The sequence below is a fragment of the Buteo buteo genome, chromosome 19 (assembly GCF_964188355.1).
Source record: "Buteo buteo chromosome 19, bButBut1.hap1.1, whole genome shotgun sequence".
Classification (NCBI taxonomy): domain Eukaryota; kingdom Metazoa; phylum Chordata; class Aves; order Accipitriformes; family Accipitridae; genus Buteo; species Buteo buteo.
The window spans coordinates 9514243-9536386 of NC_134189.1; the positions used below are offsets into that span (position 1 = coordinate 9514243).

At 42.7% G+C, this 22144-nt stretch overlaps 1 protein-coding gene across 1 annotated transcript in view; it reads left to right on the forward strand.

Annotated features, from left to right (window-relative positions):
- Positions 1–4573: 4573 nt before the first annotated feature.
- PTN (pleiotrophin) overlaps positions 4574–22144 on the forward strand; it is a 78960-nt gene continuing 61389 nt past the window's right edge. The window contains exon 1 of the mRNA XM_075050792.1: positions 4574–4856. The gene's annotated coding sequence lies outside the window, so the exon portion shown is untranslated. The remainder of the gene's footprint in view (positions 4857–22144) is intronic.

The window sequence follows — 22144 nt, forward strand, 5'->3', positions numbered from 1 at the left end:
CTGTTTCAATGGAAGAACATTTTTTTCTGCATTTTGCTTTGATTTTTACACAGAAATACATAGTGACAAAACCCCAGAAAATAGAACATAAATGGTATTTGTTGCTCGGCCCTTCAAAATAAAATGCCATTTTGTTTTGGTTTATACTTTCCCCCAAACTGTAAAACTAGAGTGAAATGAACATGTTTGTTTATATAGGAAAAAAAGCAATAATGTACTCAAAGCAGCAATTTTTTTACCATAGCGAAGACTTTTTTTTTTTTAATGTAATAGACTTCAAATCCTGCATATGTAGGACTTTCATTCCCAGGATTGCCAGCACAAAAGAAGAAAATAGTGAGAGAAGCCAACATACGAACATCAGTCTTTTAAATGCTGGGGATCTGGAAAGGCCTGCTGTGTCACATTATATTTGTGGATTTCAAACTGCAACATGCAGATGTATGCACATGAATAATTTTGAGCACAAGAGCTTTAATCCCTTTGCAGAAAATAGAATCAGTCAAATGTGTAAAGTTACAACATGTATTCATGGTTTGGTGACTGAAGCTTAAGACCAAGTTCTGGGACACTGACTTTGTTTTCAAATATCTTAAGTTTTTAGCATACGTGCATGAAAGAATAACTCTTCTGGGTTCACGCTCTCTGTTTGCCGCCTTCTGCATACATCTGGGAAATCTGATTTTTTATATACTGGATTACTTCAATACTACAGAGCGAGGTATGAATTATTATTTTTGAACTCCATGGATTTTTCTACTCTAATTATAGGATTGATAGTCTCTGTGACAATACGCCTGCCATTGTGCGGACTTGAAATGAAAGATAGAGTGAGAAGGTACACAGCTCAGAAACAGTTGATTTCAATCTTCGATGCATTCACTAAATAATTCAGTATCACTAATGGAAATCTGATCTTAGCGCAGGAGCGGGGATGTGGGGCACTCAGTTGCCAGCGTTTGGCAGCTCAATAGCTCGGGAACAACAATAGAGCAAAAGGTGAAAAAATCTTTAAACTATTGTCGAGTTATCTTCTTTGCTTTCCTGGAATCATGTTACACCTTCCTGGAGCTGCTGTTGCTGATGGCTAGGGAGGGTGAGAGAAAGAAATTGATATTTACAGTGTATCTGGAACAAACAAGGCAAGCTCAGCTCGAGCTGACCTTTTAAGTGGTGCGCAAGGGGTCGTGTTTGCTTTTTGAAAAGTACAGCCTCATTCTACTCAGCAGTGGGACCAAAAACAGTGAAGCACTTCTTGGGAGCAAATTGCACAAAGCTTTGTCCTCTGACTGTGTAGTCTGAGCTTTAGAGTCAGAATTTTTCAAGGGCATCTTTGGAGAAAAGTGCAAAGTCCTGCTAGAAGCTGATGAGATCCAAGTAACTATCCATCTTCAGGTGGCTTGTGAAATGACTACCTAAAAGCACTGAGAACCCCCAGCTTCAAAGGGAAAATTTGGTTCTTTTCAAAGGAAAAAAAACCTCAGTGAGAGGAAATTCACTATGGGTGGCTTTCTACATTTTGGCACAAACCCCGTCTAATGCTGGGAGCTTCTTTCCCCCAAATTGCCTCGAACATTTACCAATTAAATTGGGATTCTAACTGGGATCTAATACTTTTGGATTGTTTATAAGAGCATTTGCATGTGGAATCAATCAGAAATCCTTTTATAATGTTTCATAGCCCTAACCTTCACTTTTCCTTTTTAAAAGAAAATTCAGCCTTGTCTCTCTCTCTCTCATTACATTACCAATTTTTGGTTTGGGTAGCAAAGAGAATACATGAAAGTAGAGATTGGACTTCTATAGCTGCCAGTCCATTCCTCACCTCTGTCATCTGAACAGAGTGGAACTGGCAGCTGTAAACAAATGTTGAGGATTCTAAAGATAAGTATCATTGGCAATCTGCAAGCAAATTCTCCTTTCTAGGTTAGCTGTGTGTCCAGACTAGAAAAGAAATAGTCAAAAACTATCTTTTCAGTATGGATTTTTCGACATGTCACAAGAAATATAAATTAGGCTGCAGTTCCAGAGATCGTGCAGGAAATAAAGCATTGGCTGGAAAACAAAGTCAGGAAAGAGAAAACAGCAGAGACTTTCTGGAGATAAGCCTCTCCAACTTCACAGTTCTTTTAATAAGGAAAATACCCCTGTGGTAAGTAAATGGTCATAGCTTATCTTCCATCCAACCCTTTTTTCCATGCTCTCCTGTTCTTTCCCACTGGGAACCAGCACAATAGGCACCTTTAAGGCTGTGATTAACATACAGTTGATGACTTTTTCTTAGCAAAAGAACTTACATTGGTCCTCCCAAGATGGCTGTATTCACCAGCTGTCCCACCTCCTTCTACGTCTTTATGAGTTCTATCTCAATAGCAAAGGTTCAGTCAAGAAATTCAAGTGTTGCACTCCATTAACAGCAAAGGCATCAAACAGAGCGGGCAATTTGGGGCAAAGAATATCTTTCTGTATTTGTACAGTGCTTATTGCAATGGAAACCTCAGTTAAGCCTCAAGGTGTGACTGAGACAGAAATAATATTAACATTAAAACACATTTACTTTTTGTCAATTGAAAACTGAGGTGATGATACTTTGTTTTTCAGTCGTAGGTGCTTCAGACCATAATCTGTCCTCTGAGCAGCTATGTTAACCTCGTCAGCAGTTTTATTTTGGACTTTCTGAATCAAAACCTAAGCCGTATCACGCAAAACTGGTTTCTGTGCATGTAAACTCAGTTTCAGGAAATTAATTACCGAGCTATGGAAAACTAGGTATGGAGAAAAGCTGTGAGCAAATTTGGTCATCGATTGGCTGTTGACATTGCTTCTAAAATTTAGTGGACAAATGAGGCTTCTAACGTCACGCACATCTTCTTGAAAAGCAGTTGTTTTCTGCAGAAAGTTTCCATTGTTTTCTGTAAAGCTGAAAATGTTAAGTTTTCAGTGTTTTAGCTAAGACTCGGATTTCCGTAAGGCAAGGGAGAGACCTCTTGACCCCCTTTGATGCAATCTGGTTTGGTTTCAATCAAAAAGTCCTCTTTCCTACTTTCTCTTTGTTACTCAGACATGATTGACCACCTGAAATGCGCTATTGTGGTTGTATGGAGAAACTCTGAGGGCTGAAAGTGTCGACCACTACCAGGTGTTTTTTGATGGAAAGTGTCTATTTCTAGATGTTCGCGGTGCTTAGCACTATGGTGCCAGGATTGCATTGAGGAGCCCTCAGGAAGGTGCAAGCTAGCTATCAAGGATCCATTCAGCTTTGCACGCTCTGAAACACGAAGACGAAGTTTACTATTGAGTGCTCATTTCCACTCGTCCAGCTGCTAGAAAGGATATTCTCTCCATCTCGAGCCATCACTTTACACCGCAAATCAAAATTGTTGTTTTAAATTACATCACTGTGATTAAATCTGCCGGTGGTGCAAATCCTGAACAGCCATGCCAGGACTAAACACATAACTATGTGATGAAAAGAAGATGCCAAGGTGTGGATGGAAGGGAGTAGTTTACTTTACTAAGAAAGACTCCAGGTGGGTGCAATTGCCCACGCTGGGACTAGCTGCACAGTGCTTTTCATTGTCACAGATGGTAGGTGTTAGATGATGCAATGTGTACGGTGCCAGACAAATTACTTTTTTAGCTCATTCCTCTGGAAACAGGAGAAGAATCTGAACTGGATTTCTGTGCAAACCTGGAGCAGGAGCTGCAAGCTGCAACCCCAGCTGAGACCCAAGCAGTCAATGGGCCCAGTCTTTCGAACCAAGGCAGAGACTTGCTCTGGGGATCGGGAATCACACAGCAGTTGCCTGGAGTCTGGAACAAGTCCACCTAGTTTTAAATTAAGCTGTGGATTGGGGAACACTCTTATTCAAGGGATGTAATGAACCTAGAAGTTGGAAAAGCCTGCTCCTAAATGAAAGCCTTGGTAGAACTCCAGCAACCACTACAACCAGAAGTGTTGAAACGCCACGACAAAAGTTGTTCTCATGGCACTTTCAGCCCAAGCTGCGATTAAAAGCGGGTTGGTTTTTTTTTTTTTTAATTTCTTTTTTTCATTCCCCACTCCCAGCAGTATTTCCAGTCCAACACTGCCACGGTCTCAGTGGCAAGCTGGAAGCCAGTGAGGCTATCAAGTTAAAACTCCCCCAAATTCCAACAGCCAAAGGCTACCCGGGCAAAAAAAACACCTGTGGATGTCTGTGCCTGGAAACGTAGCTGAAGCCCCGCCGAGCCCCCGCGCCGTCCGGGGGGTACCCTGAGGTGCCCCCCACCCCCCTCAGCAAGCCGGGGGTGCCGCGAGGAAGAGGAGGGGAAGCCGCTGGGGCTTCAAAGCCCGTTCCCTCCCGGCGGGCACACGGGGAGCCGCCGCCGAGCCCCCCCCCGCCCCGTCCGCCGGCGGAGCGCCCCCGGCCCGGCCCGTCCCGCCCCCTCCCGCCCCCGTTGGCGGGGGCGAGGCTGCCCCGCGGGTGACCCGCCCGGCGGGCGCGTCCCCGCCGCATCACATGAGGGGGCAGCGCGGACGATCGCTCTGCCCCGCCGCCCTCTTCCCTCCCTCCCTCCTCCTCTCGCCGCAGCCCGGGCTGTGCTGAGGCAAAGCGCGGATCAGGTTCCCCCTGCCTCCCCGTATAAAAATCTCGCCGAGAAACCTCCGGCGGGAGACGAGAGGAGAGACGGGGCGCGGGGGGAGCGGGGCGTGAGGAGGCGGCGGTGGCCGGCGAGCCCGTCCGTGGGGAAGCGAAGGGACTCGCTGCGGCAGCGGCAGCCGCTGCTCCTCCTCCTCCTCCTCCTCCTCCTCACCGGGGACGCCCGCGGCTCGCCCCTCTCAGCTGCGGGAGAAGAGCTTGTTGCCGCCCGAAGTAAGTCCGAGGGGGCGGCGGGGGCTTCTGGGGTCCGCCTGAGGGAAGGTGCCCCCCGCGCTCCCTCCTCGCCTCCCCCCCTCCGGGGGGAACTTTGCCCTCCGTCCCGGCCCCCACCTCGCCGAGGGGCCGCGGGGTTTGGGGTTGGGGTGGGGGGGGGGGGTGCCACCTGCGGCCCCGCAGACACCTGCCCGGCGTGGGGGGACACGACGAGGTTTGGGGGTGTCCCGGAGCGGGACGGCGGGGGGTTCCCGTGGCGCTTGGGAGCGCAGCCGGGGCGGCGGTGGGCGATCGGTAAGTGGGGAGCGTTAAAAAGGCAGAGCAGGGCGAGGAGGAGAGAGGTGGCGGTGGGGGACGCGACCCAGCGGGGAAGGGAAGGCAGGAGACCCCGGTCCGGTCCGTCCCGAGGGGACAAAAGGGCAGCGGGGTGACCCCGCAGCGGCGAGAACCCCCTGCGGGTCCCAGTCGCCCTGTGCCAGGAGCGTCCCGGCTGGGACTCGGGATAATGCGGTTAAATGGTTCGCTCGGACCCAGCGCTTGGATGTTTTTCTTGGGACTTTGCCGTCTTATCCCTAGTTTACTTCTGGTGGAACAACTGAATCCAGCAAGTGCCGGTAGGTCTGTTTGAAACTGCCGTCGTTAGTTTGTATCTTCTGTTTCCTCGGTGGAGGGATAGGTTGGGAGAAAATCTGAGTGAGCGGTAAAAACACAGTTTCCTGCTCTTGAGCATACATGTTATTCTGCAAGTGTGTTACGGTCTCTGACACTGATGCTTCCAACTCCTTGCCCTCCTTCATCCTTTCCTTTTTAAAAGTAGAGCTTTTTGTAGGGGAAAGGTGGTCTTCCTTTTTCAGGTGCTCACCTGCTCCTTTTAAATGTTCCAGTTGGCTGTCACACACCTCTGTCCTCCACGCTGCAAGTAGTCTGCCTTAGCGGTGAATGTCTACTGTGATACACTCTGAAGCTGGATTCTAGGATGTAAACCCTAGTGACTAGTTGGTCCTTGGGAGCATTGTGGAAGCGTTTGGGACGTGTTAAATCTTTCTCTGTGTGATAACCCTGCAGCTATGGGTAGTGGTAGGTCTTTTAACTACGGCCAGCTTGCTCTAAATGATGTGCGTTACAGTGGAAGATTGCTTTACCTGTGGCTCATCAGCTCGTGAACTCTATGCCCTTTCCTTGTTTTCCATTTGGGCCTTGATATTTTTTGGGGGGGGGGGGGTGCTTTTAGCAAAGCTCAACTTTTTGGACAAGAAATAGAATGAGTGTGAAACTGTTTTTATTAGGGAGAAGGAGGGAAGGGATGGAGAGAAAGGGAGAGAAGGGAAGGATATGGGAAAAGTTGTTATAAAGAAATACTTGTCTTTTACATTTTCTGGACAGTGTGTTTGAGCTGATTTACAAAGCAAAGTTTATGAGATTTTTTTCTGTGTATTTCTGTTTCCTCCCTGCAAAAAAAAAAAAAGAATTAAAAAAAAAAGGAAAAAAAAAGTCTGAACTTTTGATTGAGAGAAATGGTCTGAAGGGAAAAAGGAATGTGCATATTTGTGACAAAATTTGTTAATTTTCTGTAGTAATGAAAATTTGGAAGTGAATGGAGAGGGTACTTCATTGGAGAGGATGAACAAAAAAAAAAGAGCAGTAACAGAAAACCTGGCTGCATAACTTAGTGACTCTTCCTAAAGAGAAGGAAAGCAGGGGTTTAATATACTCCTGTCTCCAGGCTAAGCTAAACTCTTTGGTGACTTATTGCTTACTAAGCTTTGGATGAAATTGAAGGACAGAAACTTACTGACTTTAGCGTGCTTCAGAGCAAGCTCTTGGGTGGAAAAAAGAGAAGCCAGCAACAAATCTTGCTTTTACAAATGGTAAGTCTTTGCTTATAGTGTAGAAGTGGCCTAAGAAAAACAGACTTTTTGCAATTATCCAGATGTCTATCACCAGTTATTTGAGATGCAGTCTGTGGCTGATACATCCTTGCCAGCAGAAGGTTGGTCTTACTATAGTATTAGAAAACGTAGTGCTGCTATCCCAGTGCCGTATGCCTGTATTCCTCTACACCCGTGCTGACATGAAGGACACTTTATAGGCTTATCTTATTCCTGACACAGCTGTACTGATGGATGTTTTGTGTAGATTCATCTTTCTGTCGCTGATGTGAATATTACTATTTAGCTGACTTCTAGCAGTCACGGCTCCCGCAAGGTGCTTCCCTGACATGTCCAACATTTCTTCTCAGTCATTCTGGGAATGGTTGTTCTGGAGTCCTCAGATAATTAAAAATAATCCTTTACAGGAGCTCTGAAAATACACTCATTTAAGTCATACTCTATTTTATTTTAGTGTGTTTTTGCAGTGGGGAAGGTAGGATTTATCAAGTGGTATAGTGTAACAAGTGTTTTAGTGTTACAGTAGGGCATTAGGGACGGAGCTGGCACTGCTCGCGAAACCTCCCGCTCCGTTCAGGCCCCCTCATTACCTACACTCCCAACTGTGGTGTTTTCTGTGGGAACTGGTCTTTAACAATGTACGCTTTGCTTCGATATTTACAACCTCTTGCTGATCAGTGTATCAAAAGCATTTTCATTTAGAGGATTCATTTCAGGACTTTAATTGAGGAAATCTCTTTGTTTCAAGCCTCTATAATAAACCATTCAAAATGCTGTCTTTGAACGAACTAGGTCACTGTAACGCGCGCACACACACAGAGTGATTCTCATCTGCTTAGGGTAGCCTGCATTTGGTTGAGCCATATCCCTGGTGAGCTTGTGCCTGATTTATCCTTCTTGAACTGGCTTGTTCACAGGGAGCTTATGCCGAAAATTCACTGCTGGAGGTCATTCTCCATTCTTGGCATCTCTGGCAGCCTTAAGCTTAAATTGCAGCCTCATTTTCTATCCAATCAATACCACTCTTATGTCGCTGAGTTTCCATGGTGCCCCCAATCTTCTGTCTACATATTGATGTCTGACAGCAGGAATAGCATTCTGTGTTGCTATATATACTTACTAAACCTGTCAAAACTATTTAGGGTCTGTCGCACTAATTTATATCCATATCCTGATATTATTTGTATCTGTTGAGCTTTGACTGATGGAGCTCGCTGCACTAAGGAATCAGCCCCAACAATGCACTCCAGGGATGGCTCGAGGGATGGATGTTTTGAGAAAGGGGAAAAAGACTCTCTTCTAGAGTAGCTGGGGTAGTCTAGAATCCTTTGAGCACAATAGAGTCATTTTGAAAACATCCAAGTCTCAATGGCTCCAAGTTAATGCTTTGGAAATCATTCTCCATTGTGCTGCTCTGAATGCACAGAGGGTCCTCTCCGATGGAGCCACAGAGAGGAAAATAGAAAAGTGGGCATTGTCAAGTGTTCAGTGTGCATTTGAGGAGAGTTGGGGGAAATTTGAGTCCGTTGGCTCACATCAACTTTCTTCAGCAGAAGCACTGTGGAAAAATGAAATTAAAGGATGGAGCCATGTCTTCTGTAATGTGGATGTCTATTTTGCTACAATAACTCACAGAGCGTTGTAGCTGCATACAAAATGGTATGGCTGTGTCTCTGCGGATTGACACAGCAGCCGCTAACAAGATGAGAGAAGGTGTATCTTCTGTGTGTCATTAACTTCCAAGGGACTGATACCTGTTATTTGTGCCGCCAATGGTAATATACACTAAGTAAAGACCAGTAGATTTATTTATTCTATTTAAATATGCTTTGCAAACCACTGATCTTGAATCAGAGGTGGTCATCAGCTGGAGAAACTCTTTAATCCCACTGTGTTTAACGTGATCTTGATCCAGCCCATGAAATAAGAGTTGGCAGTCAGTATGGAATTTGCTGCTTAAAATTTTTTTTGCTCTGAGTTGCCAGAACTGATTTTGTGATGCCAAGTTCATTAATACTTTTCAGACCCTCTTTTGGCTCCCACAGTCTTTTCACTAGTGAAGAGTAAGGACCTTTAAGACTTAAAAGGCCCTGTTGCAGGTGGTGGTTGACGTAGTGGTATTAAAGTAGTTCAGTTTGTTAAGTTTTCAGTGAAAGGGTCAGTGGGACTTTACCAAACTAGACACTCTCCTGGCCAATATGTCTCACCTTATTTTATTCCAAGGAACGGAATCACTGAACCATTTAAAATATCTGGCTCTACCTCCTGCAGTGGCACCATGATTTTTTTTTTTTTTAATCTTTTTTCTCATTTCCTTCCTTGCTTACATATGTGGGAGTGACTTTTTAAAAACTGTAGTCATCTTGCAGACTCGTTTTTAATGTCTTTCAGACTGAGAGAACACAGCTGTAGGCAGTTTCATGGGAGATGAGAAGGGGGAATGTGAATATAATAAAGAGTTAGATATATTACTGATGCAGTCAGGTGATTTCCACCCCTTCTGTCCCTCCACTCCAAAAAGCCTCTGCCCTTCCTTACCTTCCCAGAATAGCAGATTCTGGTTTCAATGTGGATAACCTCTGGAGGTGAGGAGTAGAGCTGACTGTGTCTGAGGCAAAATCCAGTTTTGTTACGTTAAGAAAAATGTATCAATATGTTAATCTGGGCCCTAGGAGCATGTTGCTTAGCAAGTGCTGTTAATTGCATGGCAGCTGCAACAGAGGGGTAAAGACTTTTAGAGTGGAAGAGCATTACAGGAGCTGGGGATTTTCTGATAAAGACACTCTGAAAATTAATAGTGCTTACGGCTGCAGGCCACTGCCATTTAGTAAACTGCAAAGTTCAATTTTAAACTGGACTTTTCTCCTCTGAGGCCTGCCAGCCCTATTTCAGAGCTCGTTAAATGTTTCACGAGAGTGTTATAAAACTCTTCCTTCCTCATTAGTTTCTACAGAGTTCCAGTGTAGCTCGGACCCTGTAAACATCCCCTATTTAGTTGTAGATGATACCATCGCAAGTGCATGTGGGGAGGGAAGAGAAAGAGGAGAAATTCCTCAGTCCAAATGCGTGTTTTGACAGTGGTCCACAGCTAGCTAACACCGTAAATGAAATAGAATTTTTTGCCGTCTTCAAACAATATTTTGGAGCGACTCATGATCAGTACAAGTTCTCCTCCCAGGAGTAAAACCAGACAGAACAACTGGGAGGGAAGAGGAGGCTGGATGGGCTCTTTTTTCCTTCAGCAATACTCTCTCGATGCACCTGGCCTGGTGCTCTGTTGTCTTCGTGGAGCTGGTCCAGCGGGCAATGCAGACAGGTACAGCACTAGGGATGCCAGCAATAAGATGAGGTAGCCTGTTTCTCAGGCTTGAGTGTAAAGTTGGTCTTGATCTTCTGAGCTCATTAAGGAAGATAGACCACTCTGCTGTTGTCTTCACCATCTGACTTTGCTACCTGCATCTGCCTGTTGCCTTAGGCTGTCCCTAAGGATTAGAAGGGTAAAACCCAGATAATTGTGCTCTATGGGTATATAAGAAAGGAGGAATTCCCTGTGTATTGACACAAGCAGTAAATATCTATATATCATCTGTGGAAGTCAGAGTGTCCCTGTCTGATTCTAAGCAATGAAAATGACTGAACTGGCTTCTCAAATTCAGTTCCATTGGATGTCAGGCACAAAACCTGTTTTGTTCTTGGTTTTTGTTTCTTAGAGCCATGCAAACAATGGCATTAGTTTTATAACCAACTATAGATGATCTGACTATTGCATTTAAGGCTTCCTTGTTTCGACTGGATCACTAGTACAACAGATTTATTTATGTATTTATTTATTTTTTTTTTAGACATACTTCTCACACATCATGTATCTCAAAGTGCAAAAGAGCCTTAGTAGTGCAATGCAAATGTATGCGCCCATCTGTAGCCAGCAACAGAAGGCTCACAGTCTGGACCATCTTTGCCTCCATGACAGGAGCATCAAAAATGGGCTTAGTACTGTGTGTAGGTAGTTCTCATCAAAAACTTTGTATTTAAAAATAACTATTTTACAGGTGTTTTGTCTTTTTTTTGCAGGTTTACAGCATGCAATCAACAGTGGGAAGAGTGACGTTGGGTCAAAATGCCTATTTTAACATTTCTGTAATGCTCTTCTAGGCACTTTGTTAGACAGTAATGGATGGATCTCTTAAGAAAGGTCTACTGTCTTTGAAAGTGATACAGGAAGGGACTTGGAAATAGCCTTGGTAGAAAGATGACACCTCTAATGTGGTGTTGTCTCTGCAGTGTTACGGCACTACAGGGTCACAGTTTGCTTTTGGACAACTGAACTTCTTCCATTTCCATACTGAGATCTTTTTCAGCTCACTAAGAGTCATATTCTTCCTGTCAAGCAGAGATTAATAGTATACCAGGCACACATCCTCCAACCATTATTCAGGCAAAGTTGATGCTTCAGCAAGAGCTTCATCAGAATAAGGACTATAGAATTCAGCCTAAGATTTAGAAAGGATGCCCACCCCTTTGTTTTGGTGACAAATTCTTCAAAATAAGACACAAGTGAGTTATAATGCTGGTAAATGGTTGTGACTTTCCTTGCACTTATTGCAGCAGAATCTCATTACTTTCATTGAAATTGCCTTTGGAGTGAAGCACCTTTTAGTAAATTAAAAATAAATCAAGAGATTGTTCTGATACTCTGCCTTAATTCTGGTAGGAAAACACTTTGTTCCTTTAGCTTGAACAACAAAAATTACGTGTTCAAAAGTAGCCTCCCCATCCCCACCATATTACATAGAAATAGTTTGAACTTCTTGTTCTACCTAGGGTGGTTTCTCCTGGAAACCCAATCTTCTATGGCAGTGGCTTAGCTTTCCTTCTGGTGCTGCCAAAGGCCCCTGAGATGCAATGATTGCTTCCCCATAGCTTGTGCCACCTGACTGCCGGGTTGTTTGTTTGGATTGCTGCCTTCCCAGAGGTCACAAAGATGTTTTTGTTTGCACAAGAGTCACTTGCTTTTATTAGAAGCCTGCCTGGGTGCAGCTGATATGCAGTAGGGACCAAGGGATAGAAAAAAAATCTAAAGCCAACAGATAGGATTTTTAGCAATCTTCCAAAAATGCTGCAAGCTTTGATTCAGGAACTTCATGTCATTTCGCTTATTAAATCCTCACTTTCCTAAGCTGTCCCTTCAGTCCATGTTTCTTGTCTGATTTGCAAGTTGTCAGATGCTTTTGCTAATCTCTGTAGTTGATGTTTGCTTAAGTGATTATTTGGCAGAAGTGTGTGAGCGGGTGTGTGTGTGATTGCCGTTGGCATGGCAGTATGATATGGCATTAGCATACTTGCTCCGTGCTGCAGACCTCCTCCTTTTCTAGGCATACTTATGCAGTGGGGGAAAAAAACCCCAACAAAACAAACAACAGAAAGCCATGGAGGAGCCGGTTACTGTACGGTGATCCTCTGGCCAGTTTGACCAAAGACATACAGAGTTCAGAGGAGCCTAAAGGCTGCTCTTGTTTTCCTTCAATTACTAATCATAAATAGATTATCCACCAGCAGAGGATTTATAAAGAGCTGCAGGGATTATGGACTGCCTAAATAGGGGTATCAACACTGAATCTAATTTCCAGGAATTTCCCTGTGCTTGCAAGATAGTGTGGGAACCGTGTTTATGGGGTGGTAAAGAAGAAAAGGCAAGCACAACTCCCTTTGTGTTTGTTAGCTCAAGAACCTGTCTTTAAATGGGACATGGAGTTTAGTTTGTGTTTTGGACTCATTGAGTGGCCGTTGGGATTATAGGTGTGTTTTAAGAGTTGTCAGTCTCTTCTCTTAATTGCTTGTAATTTGAGCTATAGTTTTGCACAGGCTTGTGCATTGGAACAGCTTTATGGGCTATGAGTTACCTCACCGAGAACAGCAGGATTTAGACAATGTAAATGTGAAAGTACAAACAAAATCTTTGCTTGATCAGTGCCTTTATTTTATTATTTATTATTTTATTATTTATTTTATTTATTATTTTAATGTTTAATTTATAAGATTAAACACAGCTGAAATAAAAACCTCTGATACAATAGGCATTCAGGTGCATGCCCTTTATGAGCGGGTGGGGATGAAATCTCTTATAAGTTTTATAGTAATAGATTTACTTTGGGGCCTTTGGCAGCTTCACTTGGTATTTTTCTAGGCATCTGTTTAAGCATGAGTTGCTCCTGTATTTTTTGGTAAAATTCAAACTATTGGAGAGCTGGGTTTCTCCTCCACTTTCTGATGTAAACTTCTTCTGTCCGTCCATCTTAATAACTGTACCTTTCCAAGGCATGGTGTGGGCTGGGCGTAACCCCCTTGCCAAAACCTGTCCCTGTACGACTGCCTGGTGCTGTGAAAGTTCTGACTTAATCCTGATGAGAGGTGGAGGCTGCCGTCTTCCCACTGGGATCAGCCCTCAGTTTTACCTCTGAAGGGAGAAAACTTCTGGGCTTAACATCTGAAATGGCTTTGTAAAGCTGTCAGGAATCAGAAACGTAGGAGAGTGGGGAGCATTTTCTCGCCTTGTCCCTAACTACCTGCAAAATTGGTCATGTTTTCATGATGAAAAGACCTGAAGTTCAAAAAGGGATGGGAATGGGAGGAAAAGTGGGTGAACTCCTTGCTCATAAGTGTAAGTTTGATCCAGAAAAGTTATTTTGAGGCTGCTTTCAAAAAACATTAATAGATCCCTTTTAGTATTTTGCAACTCGGGTAATATTTACAAGCACATCTTCTTATTCGGTAGCATAATGTGCTATGTGGTCCTGGCCTTTCTTTGGCTGCTTCCCTGTGCCCAAATACAGCATCTCTCTGCTAATTTTTGCAAAGGGTAAGAGCTCTTGAGAATGGCTGGGGATTGAATACTGCTGTGCAATGAAAGGACTAAAAAGCAAAGGTGGTATATTACAGCGTGTACTTTGTTCATTTAATTGCTGTGTACTATAGTTTAGTTTGGATTATTTATGACTACATCTACAAGAAAGTAGTCCTGTAAAAAAGAACCCCTCTTTTCTTGTGCTAACCACAACTGTAGGCTGAGTGGATATGGAGACTGCGTTTTTATAGAGGAAAAAATACGAGATGTGTAGACACTGTGCCCCGACATCATGCTTTACACACATAGATCAAAAGTGAGTCTCTGTTTGGAGAAACTTTCCAAATTGTAGGGATGTGTAGCAAAAATGTGTTATCTAACTTTAGACTTTACAATTGTGCAACACGTACCATAAATGACAAGTTCACCTCTTTCTGTATTAACACTTTCAACATGTGCAATAAGGCTCTAATTCTAGTTGGGATTTTACCAACTGAGATTTCTCAAGTAATTGTAGGTGGGAATTTCTCATCTTATTTAAATAGGAAGTTCTGAAACAAACAAAAGCCCAAAGCAGGAGAAGTCTGTGAAGTGTAAATTATCTAAGTCAAGAAAAATTGAGGTTGAAATATTTCACGTAAAAATTTCCGGTTCGGTAAGCCTTGAGTTACTGAATCCAAGATTTCTATTCCAGGTCAGTGAAATTCTAGTGTGTATCTGAACACTTGCAGCACTTAATGGTTATTGAGGGAATGGAAACAAGAACTTGAGCCTACATATGAGATATATGTGTTGGCTACAGGAAGCTCTTTGTGATGCCCTATGATGTCCAGCTGATGCTGTTCATTATGGTATTTTTATGATCATGATAACTCACAGAAAGAGTGGTACAGCAATGGGGAATAAGGAGCATTTTCTCAAATTTATCCTCTCCTGATCAGTTTAATTTTTTTCCAAAGAATACTTTTGAAAATTAGAATATAATTTATATGTACAATTTTAATTGTACATATAATTGTAACAATTGTAAACATTTGTGAATTTTAATAAATTTTAATAATTGTAAGTTATGTCAAAATTATTTCTTTACAAAATAATTGTAAAAAATTGTCATAATTTATAATTGTTATTTACTATTATTACTACTATAATTATAGAATTGAATAAATATGGAAGTTTGATTCAATTTTTTCTCAAAGACTTGTGCATTTTCTTTTCAATTGCTCCACAGGACATGATGTTTGGGTTTTTGTTTTTTTTTTCTTCCTATATAATCATAGCTTCTGTTGTGAAAGAAGTTTTAGCCTTTGTTCAGTAGACCCTTAGCTTAGAATAAGTAGTTTTCATTGCCTAATGGAGTGTGTGATTTGTGTGAAATGAAAAGGATATTTTTTAAATCTCATTTATATCTGTCTTCTATTCCCCCAGGTTTAAAAAAAGTATTCTAGGCCTAAAAACTTTCTGGAGTAGCAGAACTTCCAAGCTACGGCAGCTGATTCCAGGTGAGCTGCCCACATTGCGCAGCTTAGCCTATTTCTCTAGTTTCTTTTCTCAGATTCGTGTCCAGTCCCAGTTTTGCTGCTGTGCAAAGCTAAACCATTGAAGGCTGCTACAGCTTCTATAGCAGAAGCTGTATCAGGCTGTGAAATAGGTCTGGATTTTTCTAAGGCATGGGTTGTGCCCTATGCGTAGCAGTCCAATTTTACAAGATAGGAAAGTGGATGGAAGAGCATGGGTCGAGTTCTGTAAAACTAGGGTTATGTGGACCGCTTAAAACTCTTTGCAAGTAGCATTCATTTTCCTTAGCTTTAAATGTGTATAGGTCTGAAATGGATTTTTCTCCGAACAGATAAACCACACCCAAGCTATTTTGGTTTTGAAGATGTATTTCCATAACTCTGAATAGCTGAGGTTTCCTTAATCTTTATTTCTGAATCTCTGTGTCTCTAATGTCCTTATTTTCATAACCCAAACTTCTCTTTGCTTTAATCTCTTTTCTATTTAAATAGTGTAGTAGGTCAGCCTTAATAAATATTACATGTTCTCTCATGTTTCTTGTTTTCAGTAGCCTTTTACAGCCCCATGCCTGGTTCTAAATCAGCAAAATGTTTCAGCTTGTTTATTTCTTAAGTGTGCTCACAATTTATGCCCTTATTTTAGCGAGCACATTTAACTGAAATTTAATCTGGCATTCTATAACTGCATTATAGTTTCCATAGTCAACCTTTTTCTCATATTACAGTTTAAACTTTTAGAAGCGCAATTCTAAAGTTTTGTCTAGTCTGAAAGGACTCTTTGTTAAGCACAGGGATATGACAACTTTTGTCTCTAGAACTTTTTTGATGTCTAGAAGTTAATTCAGTAATCGTTGGTATATAGTGGTATGTAAACATATATATATATATATATTCCATTAGACTTCAGGGTGTCTGTGGTGAATTTTCTGATCTTTGCGTTGTCCAGTTGCCTGGGTAGTTGGAAGGACAAGGACCTCCATACTGTTGACTAATACCTTTTTATATGGGGAGCATGTTTTGTCGCCTTGTTTTTCATTCTTTCTTTCAGGTGCTTTGTAAACGCTCTTGACAACACTGATCCTAGGCTGAACTTTGGGTGCTACAACCCCCCCCTTCTGTACAAAAACCTGATTATTGTTCTTACCCTGGGATTCTCAGTTCCTTGACTAATATTTAAGGAGTGACAGGACCTTTACTCTTATCCCAAGATTACCAAGCTCTCCTAATAGCTTTTTCCAAAGTATTTGAAAATCCAAACAATTTACATCTAGTGAAAAAAAGCTAGGATAAGTTTTTAAATGCTTCTCGTATATTAGTGAGGCACGATTTATCATTGTGAAAAATGTGCTTTTTTCAGACTTTTCTAGTTTGTGGGGCTTCTATTTTAGGCTAGCTGGTTTACACTTGCCTTTAACTGATTTTTCTCAGCTCTGGAAATGCTGTTTAGGGCAATAAAATTTCTCCTGTTGTGTGTAGGGTTTGTTTGTTTGTTAATTTATTTTATTTTATTTGCCCTAACTCTGGCAGTTCTGCCTCAAGTTCTTTACTTGTATAACCCTAGGGCACGCATCTCTCTTCCCTACTTTAAAGTGAAAACTGAAGCAGAGGAGTCATTTAACTTCTGTGCAATCTTTTTTTCTGCCCTCATTGACTTCTTCGCATCAGGGTAGTCTGCAGTATAGTCTGCAGGACCCACCAGTTCTTCTGGAGTTCCAGTTTCCCCTGTGCTTAAGGAATGCCTTATTACTTGTCACTATGTATTTGCCTCCCTGTTTCTCAACTGTGCTCCTGGACCTCTTAATCTCCATTTTGCATCTCACCTGCCAAAGTTGTTCTCTCCTATTAGTTTCACTTGCGCTGGATTTCCATTTTCTTTCTCTTAAGGATATTATGTGAGTGAATAAATTCTTAAACTACATTTGAGAAGTCAGGGTATTTTTTTTCTTTTTTCTGAGTGGCCACGAATATCATCAGTGATTGCACTTTGGCGTCCTTTCAGATTATCTGTGCTCATTCCTTGCATGCTTTATTAAAGGAAGGCTTGCAGGGAACAGAAAGAAGTGACTCCCAAATATTGTGCTCCTTGAAGCCTGGTTCTCTTAGGACTGGTAACAACCTCCCAATTACAGCATCCACCAAAATCATGTAGTAACTTTGCGGTGAAGATTTCAAAGGATTGTGAGAGAATTCTATGCTTGCATACCGTGGAAATGTATCTGAACTGCGGCAATTCTCCCTTTGGAACTTATTCTAGAAAAATAGCCCTGTCTAATTCCTGAATCAATTATTTTTCCATTGTTTGGGACTAACTCATTATAGATTTTCCTTCTGCAAGCTTCAAACCAGCTGCCATCATATGAATTGGTTACACTGACAAGAAATAATTTATAAAAATTATCTCACTTTCCCATTTGTAGAAAATGGTGACATCGTCATCATTTGATCACCAAGTATTTTACATCAATCATCTCTGGTCTGAATTGGAGGCTTGTATTCTATCATCCTCAAGACTGTAGCTCAGAATTTGTAGTTGGAAACACTCCCCTAATGTACCTCCCTGTGAGGAAATGCTCATTGAAGAGAACCTCAAAAGTCAAATTTGTACTTCTGACTTCTTCCTCTTTCTTACTTGCTATGTGTGCAAGTATAGCTCAGGGTTGTATGTTTTCTCCTTTAGAAGAATCCCCTCTAAGCATTTTAGCTAAAGGCCTGATCTAAAGTCCACCAAAGTAACTAAATACATATGTAAAAATAAATGTATGTATGTGTGTAGGCTCATTGTGATTTCGATTGGCTGTATAATTTGACATTAACACTTTTTGTGTTACTGCCTTCTTTTTGATTAACACTTGAGCAAACTGTGCTCCAGGAAGCTGTTTGTGATATCAGAAATGCAAGCTGATTCCACTCATGTACATCTAATTTGATGCCCTGATGCTTTCCAGCTGTGGTAAATGGACAACTATTTGAAAACAAGTATGTTGTCAGAGTCGGAATATCCTGTGAAAACTACCCATTTCCCCTTAAGTCTGGCTGTGTTCAATTAATCTGATGCTGACTTAGTCTCCCTGCATCTCACAGAGAATGTTTTTAATATTAGCTTCTCGTAGTAACACTTGTACTTCTAAAATGTTTTTCATTTAACACCTAGAATTATTCATATTGTGGGCAAAATTGATGCTTCCCTTCCTCCCCCCCCAGTTTCTATTATGGAAAATCAAGATTTGGCAAGTTGAGGTTACAGGTACTTTAAGGTTATTACCTTTGAGTTAATGAATCCCAAAGCAAATCATTGGTTTTTGAATGGAAGAAATCTTCTGTTATGTCCTTAATTTTGGAGCTATCCCGCATGCTCGGGGGCGGTGGGAAGAACCGGGTTTGGGTATCCACTTACGTGCTTGCTCCTCAGCAGAAAGTCAGGAGCAGCCCCTTCCCCAGGTTGCATCTCTGTGCACAGATAGAGTGAGGGAGACAGGGGACAGTAGTGTGCTATCACCAACTGATGTCACAACAAAAAAATCTCAAAGCCTCTCTGCATCTTTTTTTTTTTTTTTCCTCCTTTGATACATGCTGGCATTTCTTTAGCAGAAACAAATCAACTTATGCAAACATATGCCAAGAGCAGGAAGGGAAGGCTAATTGATCAGGAAGACTGACATGGGCTTCTGTATTTAACAGGGTTGGGTTGGTTTTTTTTTTTATATAATGGTTATAATGACAATGGTTATATATATGGTTACTAATGACAAAGGTCACTCGAGCCCTTTCTTAAATTCCTGTCTTTAGACAAAAGCATCCATAAAGGAATAAACGGAGATGAAAGAGGCAGTTACAAACCTCAGGTAGGTGGTGCATACATGTTCTTCCTTAGTTTTTAGCAAACTATTGCATACAAGTTAGGTGTTTGCCACTTTTAAGACTTGTCTCTCAGCATTTCCATATAAGCCTGTTAACTGGATTGGGCTGGCCTTAAGAAAGAGTTCATTCCTATTCTTGATGAGCTCAAGTGGCTTTTATGTAGGATGCTGTGAATGGGCACAAGGGCTTAGTGCTCCTTGTCATCATGTGAGTCACTAAGTGCGCTCCAGCTTTTGCTGTGACACACGTAGCATTAGGAGTAACAGAAGCCAACCGAGGTTGCATTTAACCTCCTGCTTCTAACGATGGTGCTTTTAGATTTTGCCTATGACGCCTCTGAGCGTGGCAGATGAAGGGTTGACAACAAGTAGCTTTTGTTTAAAAAGTAAATCATTGTTTAGGTGGAACAAGAAGAAAAACATGCCTGGTTTTAATGGTACTCCACTGCCCACAGGCTTTGGAAATGAAATAACTTGACTTTTCTTAATACCTTTTTACATCCAGCTGCTATTGCCACTGGACTGAACTGCAGTTAGGGGATTTGCGGGGGGAGGGAAGAGAATAACTTAGAGTGCTGATCAGTGGAAATGCTTTTGTCATATGACAGGTAGAAACAAAGCCTGCTGGCCTCCTGGGACTGGGGTGAGCCTTCGGCTTGGTAGGGTGGGTCTATGGGATTTGACGGCTCTGTTAACACAGCAGTGTCGTATTAGCACAGTGATAATGCTAGTGTACTCTGCTGCTCTGGTCTTCCCCCATCTCCCCGGCTCACGCAGGATTCGTGACGTTGCCTTACGGCGTGGTTTTCCATACGTTTGGTTTGCAGGCTGCCGGCAGCTCTGCGAGGTCCCAGCACAGCCTGCTGTTGATCCCACTGTCCTCCTTCTCTGTTTCAGTGGTGGAGCAGAAAGCCTGCGTGTAGGACTTGCAAAGCACAGCAACAGGGGTCACAAGCACAGTAAAAGTCGAAATGATCCTGACAAATTGGGTGGCTTCTCTGCAATTGAGAGAGGTTTTTCACAGAGAAATGAAACATGCTGTCCTTTGGGGTTAATAAAATGCGCACACATAAAATTTGAAAACGTGGTTGTAAGATAGCAGGAGAAGGTCTGACAGCAGTTTCTGTACGCTCCCGAGGATGCTGAGTGTTCATCTGTTAACCCAGTCACTCCAGGACAGCTGAGCTGTAGTTGTGGATTGTGTGGGTCGCTAATAACTTTGATGCACAAGGACTAACGGAGCTACTGGATGCTTTCAGTCATGACACATTTTGGCCTTAGAATTTGTATCTCCAAGTGAGAATCGAGTGTAGTGGCTGGAATGTGTTTGACTCCGTTTAGTGCTACTTCAGCATCTGCCCCTTTGGAGGCTGCGTTTTTTAGGCAGAGACCTCTCACAGCGCTTGGGTTCGGCATTTGTGATTCCTGCAACACCTGCCATAGCTATCGAGGCGGCGTCCAAGGAAGGACCGAGGAGGATTGATCACAAGCTGCTCTAAACCCGAGGACAGAGGACTTCTACGATGTGCCATGACAAACCAAGGCAGGACGTGCCAAGAAGCTCCCCTGCCTAACGTTCATTGTAAAACCAGCTGCGCTGTCGTGCTTTTACGCCCTTTTCCCAGGGCCAGGCCTGGGAGGGCAGGTGGGGCCAGGATAAAGGGCTCTCGCACTGTGGGGAGCAGCGGGTGCCGCAGGTAGCGATGAAGAAATGCTGGAAGTGTGGTGGCGGGGAGTACAGTGACACAGATGACAGCGGTGGCGATGCATTTTTTTTTTTTTTTTTTTTTTTTTCTCTTTGTGGCTAGAACAGGATTGTGAATACAGAGGAGATGCTCTAAGATAAGACACATGGTTTTATGGAAGTCCAGGGCAAGAGAAATGAAGTGGTGCAGACGCAGTATGAAAAGCATTTGCAGAATTGTGGATGGGAAGGTTACATTTCACTTGCCTGCAGCCAGCTTGGTGTAGCTAATAGTATTTAATGCTGTGGTGTTTGTTTGCATTTTTTTTTCCTCTCTTTTAAGCAATGTATTTGCCTCGTAAAGGGAAAAGAAATCTTATTCATGTATGTAATACCTTCCTGGGAACTGGGAAGAGCAGAGGGCAGTTTGCAGTTGACATGAACAGGTTTCCTGGCTGAATAAGCTGTTCCTGAGATGCTGTGGGCCTGTTCCTAAGCAGGCGGGTGATCGGGCTTCCATGGAAATCTGGCTTTCTATGTCATACTGTCAATTCAAAAGATTTCAGGAGCTTTTTAAAAGCTGGTCATGGCCTGGGCCCATTTCTGGTTGTTCTCCCCCATTCCCTTGGTTATTCTAACTACCACTTTCAATTTACAGTGCATGAGGCTTGAGGAGAAATCCCATCGTAAATCTACCTGGAGTCTCTGGATTCTTTACTGCACACAGAGTTCAGGCTTTCCCTTGCTCTCCATGGGGAAAAAAGAAGAAGAAGAAAAAAACCCAAACCTATGGCTGACAGCAAAATGGGTTAAAAAGGCAAGAGATGAAATAAATATACCTTATGCTCCCTTGGATGTAAGGACGAGTGGGTGGAGCATCAGACTGCAAGGGAGATCAGAAGCAGAGCTCCTTCAAAGGCAGTTCTCCAGGCAGGTGAGGAGCTGGCTGGTCTGACAGCAGAAAGTTTGCAGACTATTTGAGGAGGTTGGTGTTACGGTGCTCCTCAGAAGCCTGGGTGTTAAATAGCATCTCTTTCCCATTTTCCCGGTCACATGGCTGCATAAGATAAAAGCTTCATCGAGCTCCCAGACCTTGGACTGGTCTTGCAAAATGCAGCCAGCCATTGTGAGAGGGGTTAATTCACACCGTCACCGCAGAAGACAAAATGGATCTTTGAAACAAATGTGGTGGTGGGGGTAAACCCATCAATCATGTGAATACTGCTTTACAGTAATTCACAACTGCAGCTTTTTTCTTAAGCAAGGGCTGGCTGAGTCCGATCAATCCCTTGGCTCTCAAATAGGTCTCAGCAGGCAGTAGCTTGCTCCTTGTGGGTTTGTATGTACATGAAAGCCCACTTTATATTAACTCTGTGGAATAGTATTTTTTTTCCCTCTCTCTAAACCCCTTAGCGCTAATTCAGTGTAATTATACTCATTGAATACAGTACTGACAGCCCCACTCCTCCCCCTTTCCTGTCAGGATATTGGCCTAAAAAT